Source organism: Anguilla anguilla, chromosome 6, assembly GCF_013347855.1.
Source record: "Anguilla anguilla isolate fAngAng1 chromosome 6, fAngAng1.pri, whole genome shotgun sequence".
Taxonomy (NCBI): domain Eukaryota; kingdom Metazoa; phylum Chordata; class Actinopteri; order Anguilliformes; family Anguillidae; genus Anguilla; species Anguilla anguilla.
The window spans coordinates 55,229,605-55,249,111 of record NC_049206.1 but is presented as its reverse complement, the minus strand read 5'-3'; the positions used below and the strand labels follow the sequence as shown (position 1 = coordinate 55,249,111).

General features: G+C 49.8%; 1 protein-coding gene across 4 annotated transcripts in view; it reads right to left on the bottom strand.

Moving 5' to 3' along the window:
• fam49a (family with sequence similarity 49 member A) overlaps positions 1–19,038 on the bottom strand; it is a 39,792-nt gene extending 20,754 nt beyond the window's left edge. For 2 of the 4 annotated variants that reach the window (XM_035422128.1, XM_035422129.1), the window contains exons 1-2: positions 18,868–19,038; positions 1,545–1,602 (exon numbers count right to left, since the gene is read on the bottom strand). The gene's annotated coding sequence lies outside the window, so the exon portion shown is untranslated. The remainder of the gene's footprint in view (positions 1–1,544; positions 1,603–18,867) is intronic. The other 2 variants (XM_035422130.1, XM_035422131.1) reach the window with 2 other exon arrangements.
• Between the last annotated feature and the right edge of the window lie 469 nt (positions 19,039–19,507).

Here is a 19,507-nt window from a genome sequence, read left to right as displayed (position 1 = left end):
ATTCACAATCGCTTCCTGTTTTTTTTTTTTTTTTTTTTTTGGTGTGAGCCGATTAGATAACTCTGGGCCTACCTCCAGTCCTAAAAAGTACCAGAGCCCAGAGGGGGGGGGGGGGGATGTTTTTTATTTGTGTGACCGAAAGTACACCAAAGCATGAGACCTTTGTCCCGACTCGGTACGGGACGGCACTCTAGACGTTTGGCTGTGTTGGCAGCGAGGAGAGTACGAAAACTTAAGAAATGAATTGCGATTACACCCCCCTCGCCTGATCGCCTGATGTGCTATCGCGTCAGAAAGCACAGGAAGTGGTCTGAGCGGCCCCCCCACAACAACGCCCCCCCCCCCTCCCCCCCCACCCGCGAGAAACAGAAAAGGCCTTGACATTTTATTTGTGGTGGGTAACAACACCTTCACCAGATTACCCTGCGAGGGATAAGAACTTCACAGCGTACCGCTCTCACCCTCGCTACTGAGAAGCGCGAACACCGCGTGGAGAATTAGCGCTGGCTGTCCTTCAGAGGTGCTCGTGCGTGCTGTGCTGCGAGACCCAGACAGCTCACCGCCGAACGACCGGCAGGCCTGCGCTCTCGGTTTCTCACCCAGCGCCAGGCTAACGGCAGAGGGGGGTGATCTTCGGTAGTTAAGGCCGCCCTGTTCTGCTGCTTTGCGTCAAGTCAATTCTGACGTAGCCGTTAGCTGCCGCAGACGTTTTCTTCGCCAAAGGCCACTTTTAGAGCAAACCACAAGCAAATTAGGCTACAGAAATCGAGCAGGATACTTTTCGGAGGCACGCGGTACCGTTTCATATTTCTCGCTTCATTTCGGAGCATAAACAGAAGCGTCGAGCACTTGTGTCTACAGTAAAACTGGGCCCAAAGAGAGACAGGCGAAATCTTTCCCAGTCACACGTTTACCACTGCTTATGAGCTTAATATTAACAAAATCGTTGTTTCAATTCTGTTGTTGTTTTTTTTCCCCCAGTAGGCCTAATCTGCAGACTGGCCTCTGTACAGCTGCCCTGATTTCCACAGGCACGACTTCACAGCAGGGACCCGAAGCCACTGCCGGTTTACTCTCTATTTCTGGAGAAACCGAAGTGAACTGAACTGGAAAGCTCTTTGCATTCAGACCACGTGCTCTGCGGAGGGAACTCAGTAAAACAAGCGCGCGTTGCACTGCGACGCGTCGCTCTGGACTGAAACAACCTCTGCTGGGGAGAGACTCAACGTCGAGAAAAAACAAATGTCCCGGTTTGCATTCTGTAAATTTTAACCAAGTCATTTTACTCTCGTTTCACTCTCGCGATTGCTCACCGCAGCTCACATTAGCCTACATCGCACGTTAGCGTAGCGGCTCTTATCCAGAGCGGCGCCTAAGTTTATCGCGCTTTTAATTCATGTTGAATAGCCCCGCCTTTTTTAAATTTCGACATGATCTTCCCACGGGCGGCGGCGGCGGTACGAAACCAGTAACGCGCGCCCCACCCAGCGCCGCGAGCGGAACCGCGGCCCCGCACACGCGCACGTGAAGGCGGTTCGCCGTACCTTATCAGGAGAAGAAACTCACTTCCGGTTTAGATCATTCGCTTCTTCTTCTTCCTTTCTGTGAAAAACAAAAAGGAGAACAAAGAGAGAGGTTTCATTCAGAGAGTTCGGAAGGAGACGACATCCGCGCGCTAAGCTTGCCATTTTCCGCCGGTGACGTCTTGCGAAAGATTGTGCAAGAATACCGGGCGTATAGCGTTCATTTTCTAATTGGCTCCTTGCCCCCTAAGGATCAACCGTATCGATAAATTATTCAGTGCTGTGTAACCGATAGGGCTCATCGGAAAGACTAATAAAATTGATTAAAATGCATCTTTTAGCCGATTCACGCCAGCTGCGGTATCAAATGTTCAATTACACTCAAGGTAAATTCATATGATTTGTGGTCACAGTAAATTGCAGTACAGATCACATACGGTGAACAAAATATTCCCACTCAAAATAAATGTCTCAAGTCCGTTCAATTTTCCATCGTATTATGCATAAGGGACATACAGGAATTGGTAAAACAGAGAAATATACTAGCCAAACAAAAACTGTTTCCACGAGCAATTGAACAATTTCATCCTACAGTAAACATAGCAGACCTGCACTACCTCAGCAGAGCCTGGCCCCAAACTCCCCCCCGACCCCCCACCCCACCCCACCCCACCCCACCCCACCTGCGGCGAATGCAGGAGGAACGGTCTGGAGACAGGGGTCCCCAGGGACCCCCCCAGCATACACAGCCTCTGCCCTTATACGGGCATGGGCCCTTCGCCTCACACACATCAGAGACCCCGCCACCCCCCTCCCCCCACCGTCTCTATGGATCAAACCCCGCCCCCCCCCCGACCGCGAACGTGCCCGGCGTTCCCGCGGCGTTTCTCAGAAGCCGAGTCACCGTCCCGCCATTACACGCCAGCGGCAGCGCGGGGCAGATTAATGCGGCTAAAGGTCACCGAGTCACTGCTGATGAAAGGGCACGGCTAGCCTTCAGCACGCCTCTCTCGGGAGACCTCCGCGGTCTTCCCCCGGCTCCACCGATCCCGCAGACACTACCGCCGCACGCTGCCGTGTCACACGCACGCCGTCGCCACGACGACACGGTTTTCCGCCGGACCGCAACAGCGGGGCCAGCCCTACAAACCCGAATGTCTGTGACTGCCTGAGTGACTGAGTGAGTGATGAAGTCACACCATTGGTCGGCCGAGTTATGAAGTCACACCATTGGTCGGCCGGATCACGTGTGTTAGGTCCAGCCATATACTGGGTTTACCCTGGTCTTGTTCAGAGACCTCCGCACCATCTGTGCAAACGAGCTACACCCGTAGATAACCTGAGCTTGCACTGCCAAGGAGGACTCCCGGAAAACACCTTGCAGAAAGCAAACACCTTTTTCAGGACGCCATATAAAAACTTTCAGGGGGCCCTGAACAAACTGTGCCTGGCGGTCTAAACGCGGTCACGTTGACCGTGGCATTCAGAAGCACTGCGGTCTGCGGCTGTGTTCATTCTCAAGTTGAAAAGGTGAGCCTGAGAGTCTGCTTTGAGCGTCTGACGGGGCCTTCAAACTGAGGCTGCTCCGTTGCGTTTAAACACAGAACTCCTGGGAGGACAGCGCTCCACAGAACCTGATCCGCCAGGATCTGACATCGCATCAAACCGGCCCTTTAAGACCCGGGAACAGGAGCACGCAACGAGCCGTAAAGATCTGCCAAAAAACCACTGTTCCCCTGTCCTTATGAGCACCTGTATTCTGCTCTGCTCAGCGCTGCGAAGCTCCTTCTACTTCACCTGGACTCTCTGCAGAATTCTGCGAGTCCTCTACCTGTTCGCTCGTGTCGAGCGCTAAGCTAGCAGCACCTGACAGCGCCCACGCGCCGCACGCGTGCCCCTGCAGGAGGGCACGCCGCCACGCCCGCAGCTGGCTGCCAAGCAACCAGGTAACCGGAGGGCGCCCGAGGGGAGACACGTTCAGCCGGCGCCCAGTCAGGAGGAGCCAAGAGGGGCGGGGTCCCGAGGGCGCGCGCGGAGGCGAGGCGAGAGGGGAGGGCCGAAAGGACGAGCGCTCCATGTCGCCGTTAGTGACACGCACAAGGGGGCGCTGCCGCGGGGGAGCCACCGAAAGCACCGCCAGCGGCAGCCGACTCCCGAAAAAAAAAACTCTCCCTCCCCACCAACGAAAAACAAATCGCCAGCTTCACTTCAGTTCACTACAAAAAAATGACTACTAGCGTTCATTTTAGTCTCTCCTTAAAAACTCCTCTTGGCAGAATTATGGGATGGAAGGGCTGGGAATCGGCGCAGGTTCCCGGAGCTGTCAGAGAAGCTCACAGAAGACACACAGCGCCACGGCAACTGCATAAAACGAACGCGTCTGTTGGAACCCGAGAGAGCGTTTCAGCCCAACACCCATATAACCCGAGTGATTATCGTGAATGGAATACCGCGGCACGCTGCCGACTTGGCGCAGGGGAAAACATTCAGGGTATGATAACCTGGCAGACGTGACACTGCAGTATGATGTCAAACCCATCAGGGACGCTTCCGACAGGTGATGAGAAAAACGACGTCAATGCGCTTTCAGATCAGACAAACACACAAGCAAAATGGAAACAAATTAGTAAAACAACAATCACTATCCAAATGAGTAATAAAAACTCATTTGAAAAACTGTCAAAATGTAAAACGTATTTTTTTAAAATTCACCTGACATTGTATTACAATTCATTTAGTTTCCAATTTAAATATGTGTATCGTGGTTTGGGGGGAGAAGAAAGAGAGGAATCGGCTGTTAACCCTTTGAAGAGTAGGTTTTTTGGAATGTCTTTTCAAAGTTCTATTCAGCATTTTAGAACTTCCAGTTACCAGTCAGTGACTGTCGCACCAGCTTTAGAATGTTCAGTTAAGACCATTCTGATCGCATGTGTGATGTCACACCATAAAGGGTTAAACGTGACTGAGACTGAGCCGGAGCCAGGCCGGGTCATGGCCCAATGCACCTGGCTGTGTCCTCTCGCTACTCAACAGTGCAGTGGGAATCAAACGAAAAAACACACCAGACCACTTCTGAAAAGGGGAACCTTTTAAAAATCTGTCCAAGCAGAAGTAAGACCAGAGGAACCCACGCACCCCTCCACCCCCCCCCACCCCCCCCCCCCCCCCCCCCCCCCCCCACAGTAACACGCAGCCACACAGAGGGCATAACAAACCTGTGCTTTCAGCGCTCACAATGGCCCCCATTCAGCCCGTGCGAGCGGCCGCCTCATTAACTTCTCTTTCATAACCTTTAAATACCGCCATTTATCGCGGCGGCCGAATTTACATTCGACCGTGCAGTTATTGTTCAGCTCTGCGCTGGGGTGGGGGGGTGGGGGGCGGGTTGGGGGGGGGGGGTGAGGCTCCAGCTGCAAGAGACCGCGGGTTGCTCCGGTCACTTAGCGCAGCGGACCAGGACCACGACCACGACCAAAAAAGTTTGCGGTAATATCCTTCACAGCCAGAGGGACCGCGGTGGCCGATCGGTTTGACGAGGCACGGTGGCCATCTTGACGCTGCTTTTTAAAGCTGGATTTCAGACCGACTTCCAAGTGCCCTTCGCTGATAATTGCAAAAGGCTATAATTTCAGAATCTTGCTGAAACACCATCTTTATTCACAGCTAACGAGCTCCACTCAGCCAGAATAATTCACCCGTTTTTACCTCTTGTAATGACTAGTCGGGGGTTATCATGAGTCAATGTTTATATTGGAATTCTGCCTGACTGGCTGAACACTATTATAAATGTTGATGGAAGATAACCTTCCCCGTGTTGGACAAGGCTAATCTCACCTTCAACAACTTCACGTGTAGTACTCTAAAAATCTGCCTGTAACAATTTAAACAGGGAAAATAACCATTTTGACTCCTTTGCTTAGTTGCCTATTGTACAAAAAAAAGGCACGTAATACACTGAATATTTCATTGTATGTGTAAAAATGATCCACACACCCATATTTTCATTTTCAAACTGGTGCAGCATAAAATGGTTTCCTTCAAAATGTGTGCATTGACTTTCAGTACAGGCCTGGGGTGCAGTTGCACTGGCTGGCCATCGGTTGGCAGGCTTCCGTCCTTCTGACCGCAATATTCATCAGAATGGCCGGCTGCAGTGACTGGGGCCATTGTGATGTAGTAGGTGGTACCAGACCCAGGGGCGTGGCCCTGACCAGTGTGTGACATCAAAGCCCTCATCAAAGCTGTGACATCACAGCCCTTGGCTGTGGTTTGTCCAAATTCCACTCGCATTTTTTTCATTGTCTGAACACAAACGGCACGTTTCATACCGCCTAAATCCTGGAGATCCGCGCGCGTGTACGCTGGCTTTTTGTCACACACAATATCTTGATCAATGACGGGCATGAAATACATGTAGCCTACATTTGTGCTTTCGCTTACTCCAATAAAATGCAGGTGTGGCTCAACGCCATTGGCTCTGTCACTGAACTCCTCATTTTTCACAATCAGGAGAGTTTCAGTGAACAGATGGCCACACTTTCAGTAATTAGGGCCTAATTGATTTCACCTGTCAGTTGACAATTGAATCAATTCAAAAATGTAAAAAAAAGCTTTTTCTTATGGAGTATGTATTACACGGCACATGACTTAACATAAAAGCATAAGCTGACCTGACTGCTTAAAAGTCCTAGGGTGTGAGTGCTGAAAACGTGTTCACTCTTTATGGCAGAAACTGTGATGTATGCCACGATGAGAACTTAAAGAGAGTAAATCACCCTTCGGTAAACATTAAGGGTCTAATTGAGAACAATTAAGAGCTTGTTCCTATTCAGAGGTTTCCATTACGGTAGGAACAGAGACCAGAATGGGAAAAGAACACAGAGTCCCCAGGACTGAGTCTGAAACCTCCGATCTAAATTAAATGCTTATTAGTCACATTTTATTAGATATGTAAAATAAACGGATGCTGTGGAAGACCCTAACGCGGTATGTAACCCATATAAAAGCCGCAGGGATCGCTGGGGGGCGGGGCTTCGCGGGAGCACCCTGGCGCTAAACAAAGCCTGCCTGCGCTTCATTTTAAATTCCGGAGCTCTTAAAGCGACGGCGCGCCGCAGGGTTCACCCCGAGGTGAGGAGAGGAGAGGCGAGGCGAAACGGGGGGTTCAGTCGACCGGAAAACGCAGATGACCCCCCGAGAATATCAGGCACGGAGGACAAGAGCGAGCAGGGAGGGGCTGGGGGGGGGGGTATCCTCCACGAAATGGAACGCATCCGGAGCTCTGAAACCATTTAGATGCACTGCAACCGGAGTCCCAAAATCCGCATTAATACAATAACTCAGCACAGCTTCAACAGGCTAACAAGCTAACAAGCTAAAACCCCCTCATCCACATTAATACAATAACCCAACACAGCTCCAACAGGCTAACAAGCTAACAAGCTAAAACCCCCTCATCCACATTAATACAATAACCCAACACAGCTCCAACAGGCTAACAAGCTAACAAGCTAAAACCCCTCCATCTCTCCAGCAGCTTTTAGAAACACTGAGATGTAGCCATGCTTAAACCGGGTGCTCTCTCTTATTCCCCCTGGAATGGAACTTTTCCCCCTCGTAACAAAAGATGCTACATCTACATTCAAACTGTGTATGAACAGATACTGAAATGCTTAGTCGACAAGAAAGCAAAACTGGAGTTTGTGAGTTCTGCCATACGTACACACGTACACACACGTACACAGACGCACACACACACGTACACACACGTACACAGACACACACACACACGTACACAGACACACACATAAAACCCTCAATTCACAACAAAGCTCTTGTCAGAACACTTCCTCTTTCAATGCGCCCGCTCCCTCCGTCCCACAGTGTTGAGACACCGCGCAGTTTGAAACGATTCCTGTAAACTGTTGGGCCATCCTAACGGCAAAGTGCTCCAGCACCAAAGGGCCGCGACTGCAGTCAGAAAGAAACCAGCCAGGGAGCTGCCGTGCACTTCATCCCCCCGAGGATGAGGATGATGATGGATGCTGATAAACTACATTTACACAACACCTTCCAGGCAGTGGTGCAGCCCACAGTGCACACAGAATAGAATAGAATAGAATAGAATACACATACATGGTACAGACAGAAACATGATTACCCATTACTGTGAGTTATGCAAACGCGATCAACATTCAAATAACCTTGTAAAGAGATACAGCGCTAAAAATAACCAGTGACTCAGCACAGTGAGTCAGAGATCGATACCGTACACATGATGGGCGATATGTTCCCAGATTTGGGCCGCAGCACGCATGTCACAAACGGCTCGGATTGCAGAGTCTGGCAGGTGGGATAATTATTACAGGAGGTTCTGAGATTACCGATATTACCGGGGGGGGGGGGGGGGGGGTTTCGTGACAGAAAGCCTGTCGAGATGCCGTGTGCAGGGCCAACGCTTCTCCCCGCGGCGAATCGAACGCGTTTACGAGAAGAGGAGTCTCTCGCGGCGCTTTATCGCGGTGGAGCAGCAGGCGGTGGGAGGGGGGGGGTTCCGTGAGCCGGTTTGGTCACGCAAGCCCCGCGGGACTTTCGCGCGTGTTAGCCTTACCGCCACCGTCACGGCCGCCGGCCCCGGGGCTGCGCGTGAGCTTTCGGGCGGGGCCACCGGGCAGCGTGACGGTCACCGCTTTCCTTCAGAATGAAGGAGCGTAACCGCGGTGAGGAAACGCGGTCACCGGCAGCTCGACCGGTAGCGGTACAGCATCTATGGTGGTTCCTTTTTATTTTATTACATTTTTTTTTTAAACAAAACCTCTGACTTGGATTGGCAGTCAGTCTACTAGTGCTCAGCACAAGGGTCATGAGCTACTGCTCAGGTTAACACAGGGCTGCCCAACCCTGTTCCTGGAGGTCTACCGTCCTGCAGGCTTTCACTCCAGCCCTAACAAAGCTCACCTCAATCAACAGCTAGAGATCTGCATTGAACTGCTAATCAGTAGAATCAGGAGTGCCAAATTAGGGGTTGAAATTCTGTGACAAAAACGTTTCAGTTAACAATGCGAGAACATTAGCTGGGTGGGGCATCTTTGGGATAATAAACAGCAGAATCAGGTGTGCTTTGTTACGGCTGACCTACAGGAACACGCTTGGGCAGCCCCGGGCTAGTCGGTAACACAACAGAAGGGCAACCAGGTGAGCCAGCTGCGGTTTCAGTCAAGATCACCTGCTCTACAGCAGGGGTGGGTGAATCCGGTCCTGGGGGGCCGGTGTGTGTATCCAGGTTTTGGTTTCCACCAATTACCCTGGCTAAATGAGCTCACTGGCTGCGAACATCAACACACTGGTTCATTACCTCGTGGTAAAACGTTTCATGTAGGGACACAAGAACAGTCTTCGGCTGCCATTCATGTGTTTGTCAACAAATATAGCTAAAATGTCAGACGGTGCACATTTTAGGGCTAATTAAGTACTCAGTATTAAGGCCAGAAGTTGGCATGAAAACCATAAACACATTTGGCCCTAGTTGCCCACCTCTGCTCTAGACTGTGTCAAACCCAACAAATCTTAAGGGTTTTTTTTTTTGTTGTTTTTTTTTACTCCAATCATTTATTTTGAATATCCTGCCACACAAATACCCCTGCTCAAGATAATAAAGCCATCTACCCTCTGAATGCATCCATCCCTTATTGCATAGACACTTAAAGCTACACAGGGGTGTTAATAACTCACTAATGTATGATGTTCACATGTAGGACCTCAGCATTTTGCACTTAATTGATTTTTATGCACAAATGAGCACAGCGCTTGTGTTGGTTATGCTGGTTATGGTATTCAGGGCAACTGTATAATTAACTGCAATAAGACAGCAAGGTCAAAGGCACGTATGTCACAGTAGCCAAGTACAGACACATGCAGTCAGCCATACTAGGCCTACACGATGCATTGAATCGTGGTTTTTTTAAAAAGCGTAATAAGAATAGCCACAGTCACGGGTCATAGATGCGATCCTTCGTCCTTTTTTTCTGTAATTATACCTGATGCGTTAGCAAACAATCAAGCGTCAGAGGCCAAGTGAAAAGTTTCCAGGAAAAAACATAATCGTTGACATCTACTGGGAGCTGAGAAGACAGCCAATCAGCAACAAGGCCTCGCACCTTCGATGTGACTCAAAAAACGAATCACGTGATCGCACAGAAGAGGTATGATTAAAAAAAAAAAAAAAAGATGAAAGATAGTTTATATTTGATACATCGCGCAGCCCTAACCCACACCTGATACAGTGACTGAACACAGGAACTCAGGGCGCGAGCGTAAAGCAGCGGTCAGGGAACTGGGTTTGACCGCAGGCCGACACGCTGGGGGGGCCAGAGGACTCAAAACCGCACGCTTCTCCTTTAACGGGGGACTCTCTCAGGTGTGTGCATCATCTCCACGTCGAGTCAAACTCCCCTCCTCTCGCCAGTCCGCAGCATCCGATCGCAGAAGGCCGCCGCGCCGAATCCGCCAATCAGGCCGCTAATTAAGACTTCTGCGCGGCCTCCGCTCGACCGCGAGGAGAACCGCTCCCCGTGAATGACCGCGTTTCCGGAGGATTCCGAGAGGCGGCTCTCTTTCGACCCGATGCCTTTTTTTTTTTTTTTTTCCCGGTCCGAGAAAAATCCGGGGCTGCCCCGACGCGGCGATTACCGCAAAGACGAAAAATACGTCCCACCGTCGGGAAGTGCTCCGCAAACCGGCAGGCGAACGAAAGGAGCTGGGGACGCGTGCGGAGGAGCGGAGCGACGGACCGCTCTGACGGACGTCCCGGGTCAAGCGGTCGCCTGCAGCGAAGCCGCTGAGTCATCGCAGCTGAAGGAAAGCGTCCTACGCGGAAGAGCCGAGCCGGGCTGGATAATCACCAGCGACTGAACCGAACACTTCCCACATATCCCCCTGAGTGCCATCGACGGCATCGTTACAACAGATCACCGCGACTGCACATTGCTCTCCTGAATAAAACGGGCAAGAAACCGGCCAGACTACATTTTAAAGACAACTTCAGCCAGGAGCGAAACAGCTGTGGCATCGGCCTGCGTTTGGGCTCAAACGCGGGCGGGAACCCAAACCGTGTCCGACGTGAAAGGAATGAACAATGTGTTTACGGCCCTTCAGGCCAAACTGACAGGATGCCAACAATGGAATAGAGCGAACACCGAAAACAAACAAAACCAATTTCACTTCATATTGAAAGGCTGCATCAATGATGCAAAAATAAACAATTCTTTTGTCTGCGGCGCACCGAACCAGTTATTCACGCAGTTCTGGCGTGATAGCCTCTGGGGCAGATAAACTTCCAACACACGCACACACACACACACACACACACACACACACACACGCACGCATACACACACACACCCGCATAACTACAGGTGACGGAAGGTCAGGTGGGCTACCACACACAGCTGGGAGAGACAAGCCATCGCCCGTCGCAGGTTAGAATCACAAAAAGCCCAAAGCGCTGCAGACCTCACTGCCTCCAGGAGCTGTTACTACAGGCGGGGGGGGGGGGGGGGCTGTTCTCACTCTGGGGGGGGGGGGCTAAAATTGGGTTAGGAGAGCGCCGGCTCTCCCAGAGGCGACTCGGGAGAGGATCTCCGCCGGGAGGGGAGGCTGGACGAGTTTTGCCCTTATATGGGCGGCAGTGGGGGGTGGGGGGGGGTTCTCCGCACCACGACAACGGTTGCCGGGCTGCCTCTGTCATATCGCACACTTCAGTGGGCATTCGCCAGCTCGGTGCATTAGCGGCTGCCCCCACCCCCCACCCCCCTTACTCGACCCCCCCAGCACGTCTGAGTGCCTAAGACATCCTGACACGTGCCGCAGGATGCCCTCCGTCTGACCCAAAAATGCAGAGGTGCCACCCAGACCGACTCGGGGCGGGGCGGGGCTGGGTGGCGCGGGGTGGGGCAGCCTCATTGTTTCCAGAGCCCAGCTCTCTGCAGGGCTTGTGTTTATCCCCATGGCCAAGCAGACCCAGTAATACACTCTGGGGAACACAGCAATTACACACACACACACGCGCATACACACACACACACGCACATACACACGTGCACACACACACACACACACACACACACAGACGCACGCACATGAATACACACAAAGACACACAGAAACACACACACACGGATACACACACATGGACGCACGCATGCACATGAATACACACAAAGACACACACAAACACAAACACACACGGATACACACACGCACACGTGCACACACATGGATACACACAAACATGCACACAGACACACACACACACACACAGAGCTGGCATGCAGCAGGGTTACACTCTACGCTTAATGCCCAATGTGGGGCAGAGAATTCCTCCCACATACCAGGGCGGTGTGAATGGCACTTCTGTTCTATAACCCCTCGCCCCTGGAGCTTCTGCGTTTCGCAAAGAACCCCTTCTCCCTCTCAAACGGGGGGGGATGGGCAGGGCTGCTTACTCACTCCTCCCCCCCCACACCCCACACCCCACACCCCACCCAGCCTCCCCTTCACAGAAATCCCGTCTCATAAACCACACGTTCCGACTCCAGTTTATTTTTCCTCCCCGCTCGCGTCCGATAAAATCCCCACGGTGCCTTAGCTCCGGCGGGCCGGGGGCCCGTGCGGAGGGCAGCGAGAAGCAGGAATCTCCTGCGGGTTTTCCCCCGCGCGTGCAATTCCGTGCGTGTGTGCGTCCGCACGCGCTCGCACAATCGATGGGGAAGTGAGGGGTGCGCGTCAAATAAACGGCCCCTTTGAAAGGAAAGAGGAAGTCCGGGGCTTTCTACGGGAGACACCGGTTTCAGAACCGCTCCGTCCGCTCCCTCAGCCCGACCGTGTCTGAGCTCGCGGTCTTTGATTGCGGTGATTATCAGCCTTCAGAGCCTGTAACGTGCCGTTACTGCAGATTTTAAAAAAAGCCTGCGTTTCTGCGGCCGCAGCAGCAGCAACGGCAACCGCATGCTCGAGAGCAGCCGTGCAGATTGGGGCCCAGAGAAATCGCATTAAACGCTGCGTCTCCGTTCTCCAACATCTACGCAGGAGGCGCAATACTGACCCATCTACACATACTAAGCATTACATTTCTACAATGAAAAGCCCTCTGGCTAAAGCGTCAATGACACAAACAGGCCCTTCAGATGTGTTTTGGCTGCAGGCCAATAAGCTTAAGCCATCTGCTCGTGTCTTTGAACTTGTGGCCCCATCTGCTTGCGCCTTTGAACCTTGTGGCCCCGGCAGGCAAAGGGACCCTCAAAATGTCAGATTATGATGAAACATGAACAACAGCGTTAATCATAAATCAGCTTCTTCCATCTCTTTATGTCGGCGGTTTCATCTTGTTCAATTTTAGACGACCGCAGTTTGAAAGTGTGTGTGCTTTTGTGTGCATGTGCGTGTGTGAGAGAGAGAGTAAGTCGGCTCATCACGTTCACATACAAACCTTCCAAAACAATGAGTTACAAACACTACTGCTGCTGGTGATCCCATCCAACAATGGATTTTAAAATCACTGCATTCACGCATTCACACACAAACACACACACACACACACAAAATCACCAGTTAAGTGAGGCCCGGTAAGACTTGACCCACACATTTCAGGTAAACTAGTTCCCTCTCCAAACCCCTGAACGATTTTCAGCATGATAAGCCTTCAGATTGACAGGATGTGAATCAGAAAAGTGAAACACTAACAGGAAACCGGTTGAAACAATTGCAGAAAAATAACTTGCACTTGAGAAACCGTTTCTGCAGACAGGTGAAATCTGCTGAGCACGGCTGGTAATGTGCAGACTCTAGCCAGGCTGTTTCTCAATATTGTGGCCCAACGCTTGAGAAAAATAAACATTTAAAAACTCTGCTTTTCGTAACTAGGCAACAGCCAGAAAAAAAACACAGAAATGGGCATGCCGTGTTCACATGAAACACAAATTGCACTCTGCATGCTGCTGCAAAGTCATCAGCCAATCACGTGAACCGTCCATATCATACCATATCATTCAGCCCAACAATGCCCACCATTATCCTACCACTAAAGGGTACCTAGCGTATATCGTTTACCTATAAACTAGATTATATCAAGCACCGTATCAAGCCCGGTCTTGAAAACCCTGCAGAGTTTCTGCTCCTACTACATGACATGGCTAGCTACTCCACACAGCGACCGCTCTCTGTGTGGAAAGAATACTTCCTAATGTCAGCGCGGAATTTGCATCCGCGTCCGAGCGACACACATTTTGGTGGCGGGACTGCCTACGCAGGAGCAACAGCCAATAATCACAGACTCCGATGATAAGCGGGGACGCGTGATTTGTGTGTGTGTGATTAAGCAGGGTCAGCTGGTTACTTCTTCAAAGACATTTTTAAAAAAATAACAACAGGTTCAGTGACGAACAAAGGGTTGGAGGTCCCACACTCCTGTCCTGAGAGCTGAGGGGACAGACTGAGTTACCGGAGGGGTCCCTCATCTTATCCGAAAAAGGGTCGGTGCGGGTGCGTGTTTTTGTTTTCGCCCAACACCAAGACACCCGATTCAGCGAATTAACTAATCGTGGTCATCCATCAAGACCTTTAAGTAGAGTCAGGTGTCTTAGTGCTGGGCTAAAACCAACGCCTGCACCCACACCGGCCCTTTTTCGGACATGACTGGACCCCCCTCAGCTAACGGCCCCGCGCCGGAGTGTTGCGCGGTCCAGATGGCCAGCTCTGGCCACTCCAGCGGGCACCATGGCAACCGGCAGACACTGACCATCTGAGCTGTGAATGTGTCAATCTAACACCGCGAGCGTGCGACTTCATATTAACCCCCCCCGACACCCCACCCCCTCCACAAAAACACTCACCAGCCTTAAGTGGCCACTTTACACCCTATAGGACGTAGGAGCTACAACAGAGCCAGCCAGCCAGCGATAACCAGATTAGATACAGGCCGTTTACAGCAGGGCTGCCCAACCCTGTTCCTGCAGATCTACTGTCCTGCAGGTTTTCACTCAAACCCTGGTTAGGCACACCTGATCCTACCGATTAGCAGCTCAATGAGATCTCCAGCCATTAAATGAGATGTGCTTTGTTTTGGGAGAGAGTGAAAACCAACAAGGAGCTTGGATCTCCAGGAACAGGGTTGGGCAGCCTTGGTTTACAGACATCAGCTGGTAGTCTGCTGGAGCCCGTCGTGTGGTCAGGATGAACTAATGCAGTGGTAACCATAGGAACCCTAGCCGACTTAAACCCAGGCTACCCCTGTCAGGACAAAGCAAACTCCCACAGCTCCCATCACACAGCCAGGGCTCGAACCTGCAACCTCGAGGTCCCGCCTGCACTTTGTTGCAAGCTCTTTTACAGACACAGAGCGACTGTAAACTCCTCACTATTTCCCTATCAATCTTTGCACTTCCAGGACTTGCTCTGCTGTATAACAGCACAGGTACAATGTCACCAATAGCAGGGAGGACTATGCTAACAGACCTACACTTACTGGCAGAGGAAAATTTACACCACACAGAAAAGGGGTCGTATTGGTTTCCAGATCCTGAAGAACATGTTTCAAATGCAGAAAAACCTGAAAGCTTTCATTTGCAGGGAACGACAGGAGCAAGCACAAAGCATGTCTCGCTGTTCCCCTGCAGGAACACCTGCTTTCAGGAGTGCTGTTAATGCACCAGTGTTCGTTTTCTCTCCTTTAATGCACACTGATCCACCCTCTGCGTTCAACCTTTTCTGTGCAGAAAGGGTTAAAGTCTCAGAGATAAGTGCCAAGGCAAAGTGTTAGGCCTATTTTAAAAAGCGTCGGGCCTGCAGCACAAGTTGTCGTTCGACAGCTACTTTACGGATTCGTTTTTCATGAAGATGAAGCCGTTAAAAGAGATTCTGAAGCCAGACGTGAGATGCAGGTCACAGGGAAGCAAATCGTGAGCCATATGCAAAAATCCCCCCCCACCCACACACACACACACACGTGGGGGTTCCATACCCACTCTGGCACCCTCTGAGCTACCACCCCTTCTCTGTCTGTTACCCTCTCTCCCCCTATCTGAATAAAGCAAAAAAACAAAAGGAGGGCAGACCTGCCCACTCTCTTAAAACAAAACAGTAATAAAAAATTTTAAAAAATTAAGTAAAAGGAAATCTGACAGACTCAAGGAAAGACAACAAACGAAGAATTTTCTTGGACGCGCGAGCCGGCGCGTAAAAAAACGGAACAGAGCGTCTCGAATCGGGCTTCCATTTTCGGTTCCTGACCGCACATCACTCAATCACAGCTCCATCAGTGCGCGGGCAGCCTACTTCCTGTTTTCTCTACGAAACGCGTACGCGAGTCAACCACGCACCTCGGAGGATTAACAAAAAGGACCTCGGACCCCTTTCCCCCCCACGCAGGCCAGACGTCCGAGCTCCGGCTTCTTGGACCAAACACGATGCATTTACCGCCTGCCAACGGCCACACGCTCAATACCGCTCGTTTTGTGCACTTTGTCTCCCATCACACGGCATCGCCATGGCGCTCAGCATGATATCCAATGGGGGGAAAATGCCTGACAAAAGCAGCAAATTGCTAACATAACTGATTAGTGGCGGCTTGGCGTTTCTGACCTGCTGGAATAAGCAGGAGTGGGACGAGCGTCTCGTCAAAGTCACGAATCTCCGAATCTCAGCCCCCTTTTTTACGCCCCCCCCCCCCAATCCTTTGCTGTGCAAACGACAAGTCAACAAGTCTCAGTATTTTAGATGGGAGCTTCCTTACTCCTTAAATGCATTTGATGTTATTCCTTAAATCAATGGCATTACATGGGCTATGCAGCACAAAATGTAATTAATCGTGTTCCACGGACCACATTATTTGCAAAAAATAGTAACGTCTCTGGGATATTCTTTTTGCCTGATGACAAAAGCAAGAGGTGAAATCACAGAGGAGGGGGGGGGGGGGCAAAAAAGATTAGGGGATTATTGTTTGTGAAATCAGATACAGCCCACAGGCTAACCCATAGCTAAAGGAGAGCATATCTAACAGGCTCTCCCGCACTCCACAGCAAAGCACCTAAATCTCACTTATCTCTGCCTCCCCCCCCCCCTTTCCCCGGAATCTGGACATGACCGAGTTTGATTTGATCAGCTTAACACTCATAAACAGGGCCTTACCAGTGCGATATGCAGGTATCTCATTTAATCCGTTTACACAAACAACGAGGATTTATGTAGGTAAGGTCTAACTGAATTCAGGTTACACACCCATAGAGTGTCATTCAGGCGGCTTAGCGGCCTTGTTTCTCTGAGAAATTGTGATGACAGGAGATCCCCGCTGCCCAGTATTTCCCTGTTAATCTACAACAGAAATTAACCAAAGGAAACATCAAAGGGACCATGCTGTACTTAAGTCAAACAAACTTGTAATTTTAAATAAAATAATTTTTTTGCCTGCAAAAAATGCCACACACTGCTGCTTAATTGGATGGGAAACGCGCTGGGATCACTTCGTTTTCTAAGAAGATAAAAAAAAGGCACAAGCTTAACAACGCTGAGCCTAGCCGCGCAGCTGTTGCCGCATATCTGGCGAAAGAAGGTATTTCAGAACGGATGAAGAATAACAATAATAAATCGGGCCCCTGGAGAGACGGGGAGCATGCGTGACCTGCCAGTGAGCGCTGAAAGCTCAAGACAGACACCATTCCCTGGCGGAAAACGTCGCTTTCTCGCCCAGAGGTGACGGCTCGCGCCTTCGGCGGTCTCCGCGTGCGATCAGAGTAAAGAAAATAAAATCAGCCCCCCACGGGAAACGTTCCCGTCAACTTCCCAGCAGCAGCGCGAGCCTTTGCCTGCCAGCAAGTTTCAACAGCTGCTCCGGTCTACTCCTGGCAACGCGGGCCCCCACAGAACACTGAAAAGATCTCCTCACTGGACTGGCTGGAGGAAACCAAAACCGTGAGCAAAATAAAAATGAAGACATTTTTACATTCTCCACCTGCTGACTGCGCAGGTGCAAGCCCAGTTTACGGACTGCCCAAGGGAATGTGATCAATACACTGACCCCCACACGATAAAAACGCATGTAGACAGCAAACAGAAGAAATGTGAATGGAAATATAGTTCAGAGAAGCATAATGTTATTGGTTGAAAAAACTGGCATTGTAACCAGAAGGTTGGAAAATCTGAATCCCAAGTGGACAGCTCCTGTTGAACTCTTGAACGTGTCATTAATTTTCAGCTATTTAAACATATACCATATGTATACACTGCACGGTTTGTAGCCAAGACCCTCAGGCAATGCAGTAAGATAACACTAATAACAACCTTATGAATAATAAATAGTGATTAATTCCCCAACAACCTAACGCTTGCTAACTTGATTGGCATACATTAGAGAAATCCTTGTTTTATTATAGGTAGTTAGTTGTGCGTCTTGCTAGGACTATGTAATGGGACTAGTTACAAATAACGATAGCGACCTACAGTAGCTGCTTGTTGCAACTAACGATGTAAACTAGCTTTATTAAAGCTAGCTGAAATGCTGAAGCAACTTTTTTTTAGTGAGGCAGTTGGTTAGAAATGTCGTCACGAATACCAACAATGGTTACTGTATATTGTGACAGTTCGCAGGACAGATTGCTAGCTACGCATTCCCTGTGTTATCTCTAAATATTGGCAAGCTAATAGACGAGTTATGAAAATTCAAAATAGCTATCGTTAGCTAGCTCGAACAATCTAATAAAGAAATATACAATATTAGCAAGCCAGCTATCTAGCTATCTAATTATGTAGCTTGCAAAGTTGTCTCGTGTGCTACCGTTATCTTGATGTTTAGGAAGTGAGCTAACAAACCAACAGAATCTTCTTTCCTTCTGTATCAACAAGCTTGAACTCAGTATTGGGTATAGACAAACACAATTTGGATGCACTGCTTGAGGCAAGCAAAGGTTTGCTCAGCTAACGTTGGTTAGCACTGTCAATCCGTGGCAAGCAAACCGCCAGTTTTCAAGAAATCTCTAACCATCTTCTTTAGTTTAGTTAGCTAGCTAGCAGAGTTTAGATAGTGAAAAACACTTTTATTCGACATTTTAAGACCAGGAAACAAATTCGAGGCAGTCAAAGAAAGGTGATTATTTCACTATTATTTTGACTTATGAGAGTGGCTAGCCAGATAGCAGTCTCATTTCCTGCAGGTTCTATGTGAACTCGCTTGACACTGTAGCTACCGCCACCACACACGAATTTACACGCACTGTTGTTTATGTGAGGTAGCAAACTTATCAATATACCATTACCTAACCAATCATGGCAACCAATCAACCTCTGAACATAAACTTACCAATATATCTTCGATGGTTCAAGCTACAGCAAATGTTTTGGAAGCAACTCCCCAAAGTAGTCGAAAAGATCTCACGGGTAGCTAGCAAGCTAGCTACACACTTTCTCCAGTTTAACGGTACGACCACAAGATCCTTTCACCGCACCCCTCCCTTTCACACGCTACAGAAAGTCTAAAATCTGATTCTGGACCCCGCCTAAAAGCCCAGATCATTGGTTTACACGGGCAGCAATCACTCCGTTTTAACCAATCATACTGGGAAACAAATGTCTCTTCTGGCCAATAGTAAATGTGTGCGTAGTTATTGGGTGTGCGCACAAGGTTTTTCCTACCGTTGTAAATTATGTCGTTGTCAAGACTAACAATTTCTTTAAAGAGGGCTTTGCAAAGAGCTGTTTAAGAACTGGGGATTGGTATGGTTGCCATCGAAACTAGAGTATACAGCAGCCAGCCATTATCCCTCTTTAGATTTTATAGTCAGAAAGCGCTAAATATTAATTTTCACAAAACATGGTGGGAGCATCTTTTTTATTAAACTTAAAAAAAATGTTTTGGAACAACCATGTTTGAATCGGTGCTGTCGGTAAACATAACTTAAAGTATATGAAACAAACAACACAATCACCGGTATGTTTGCATA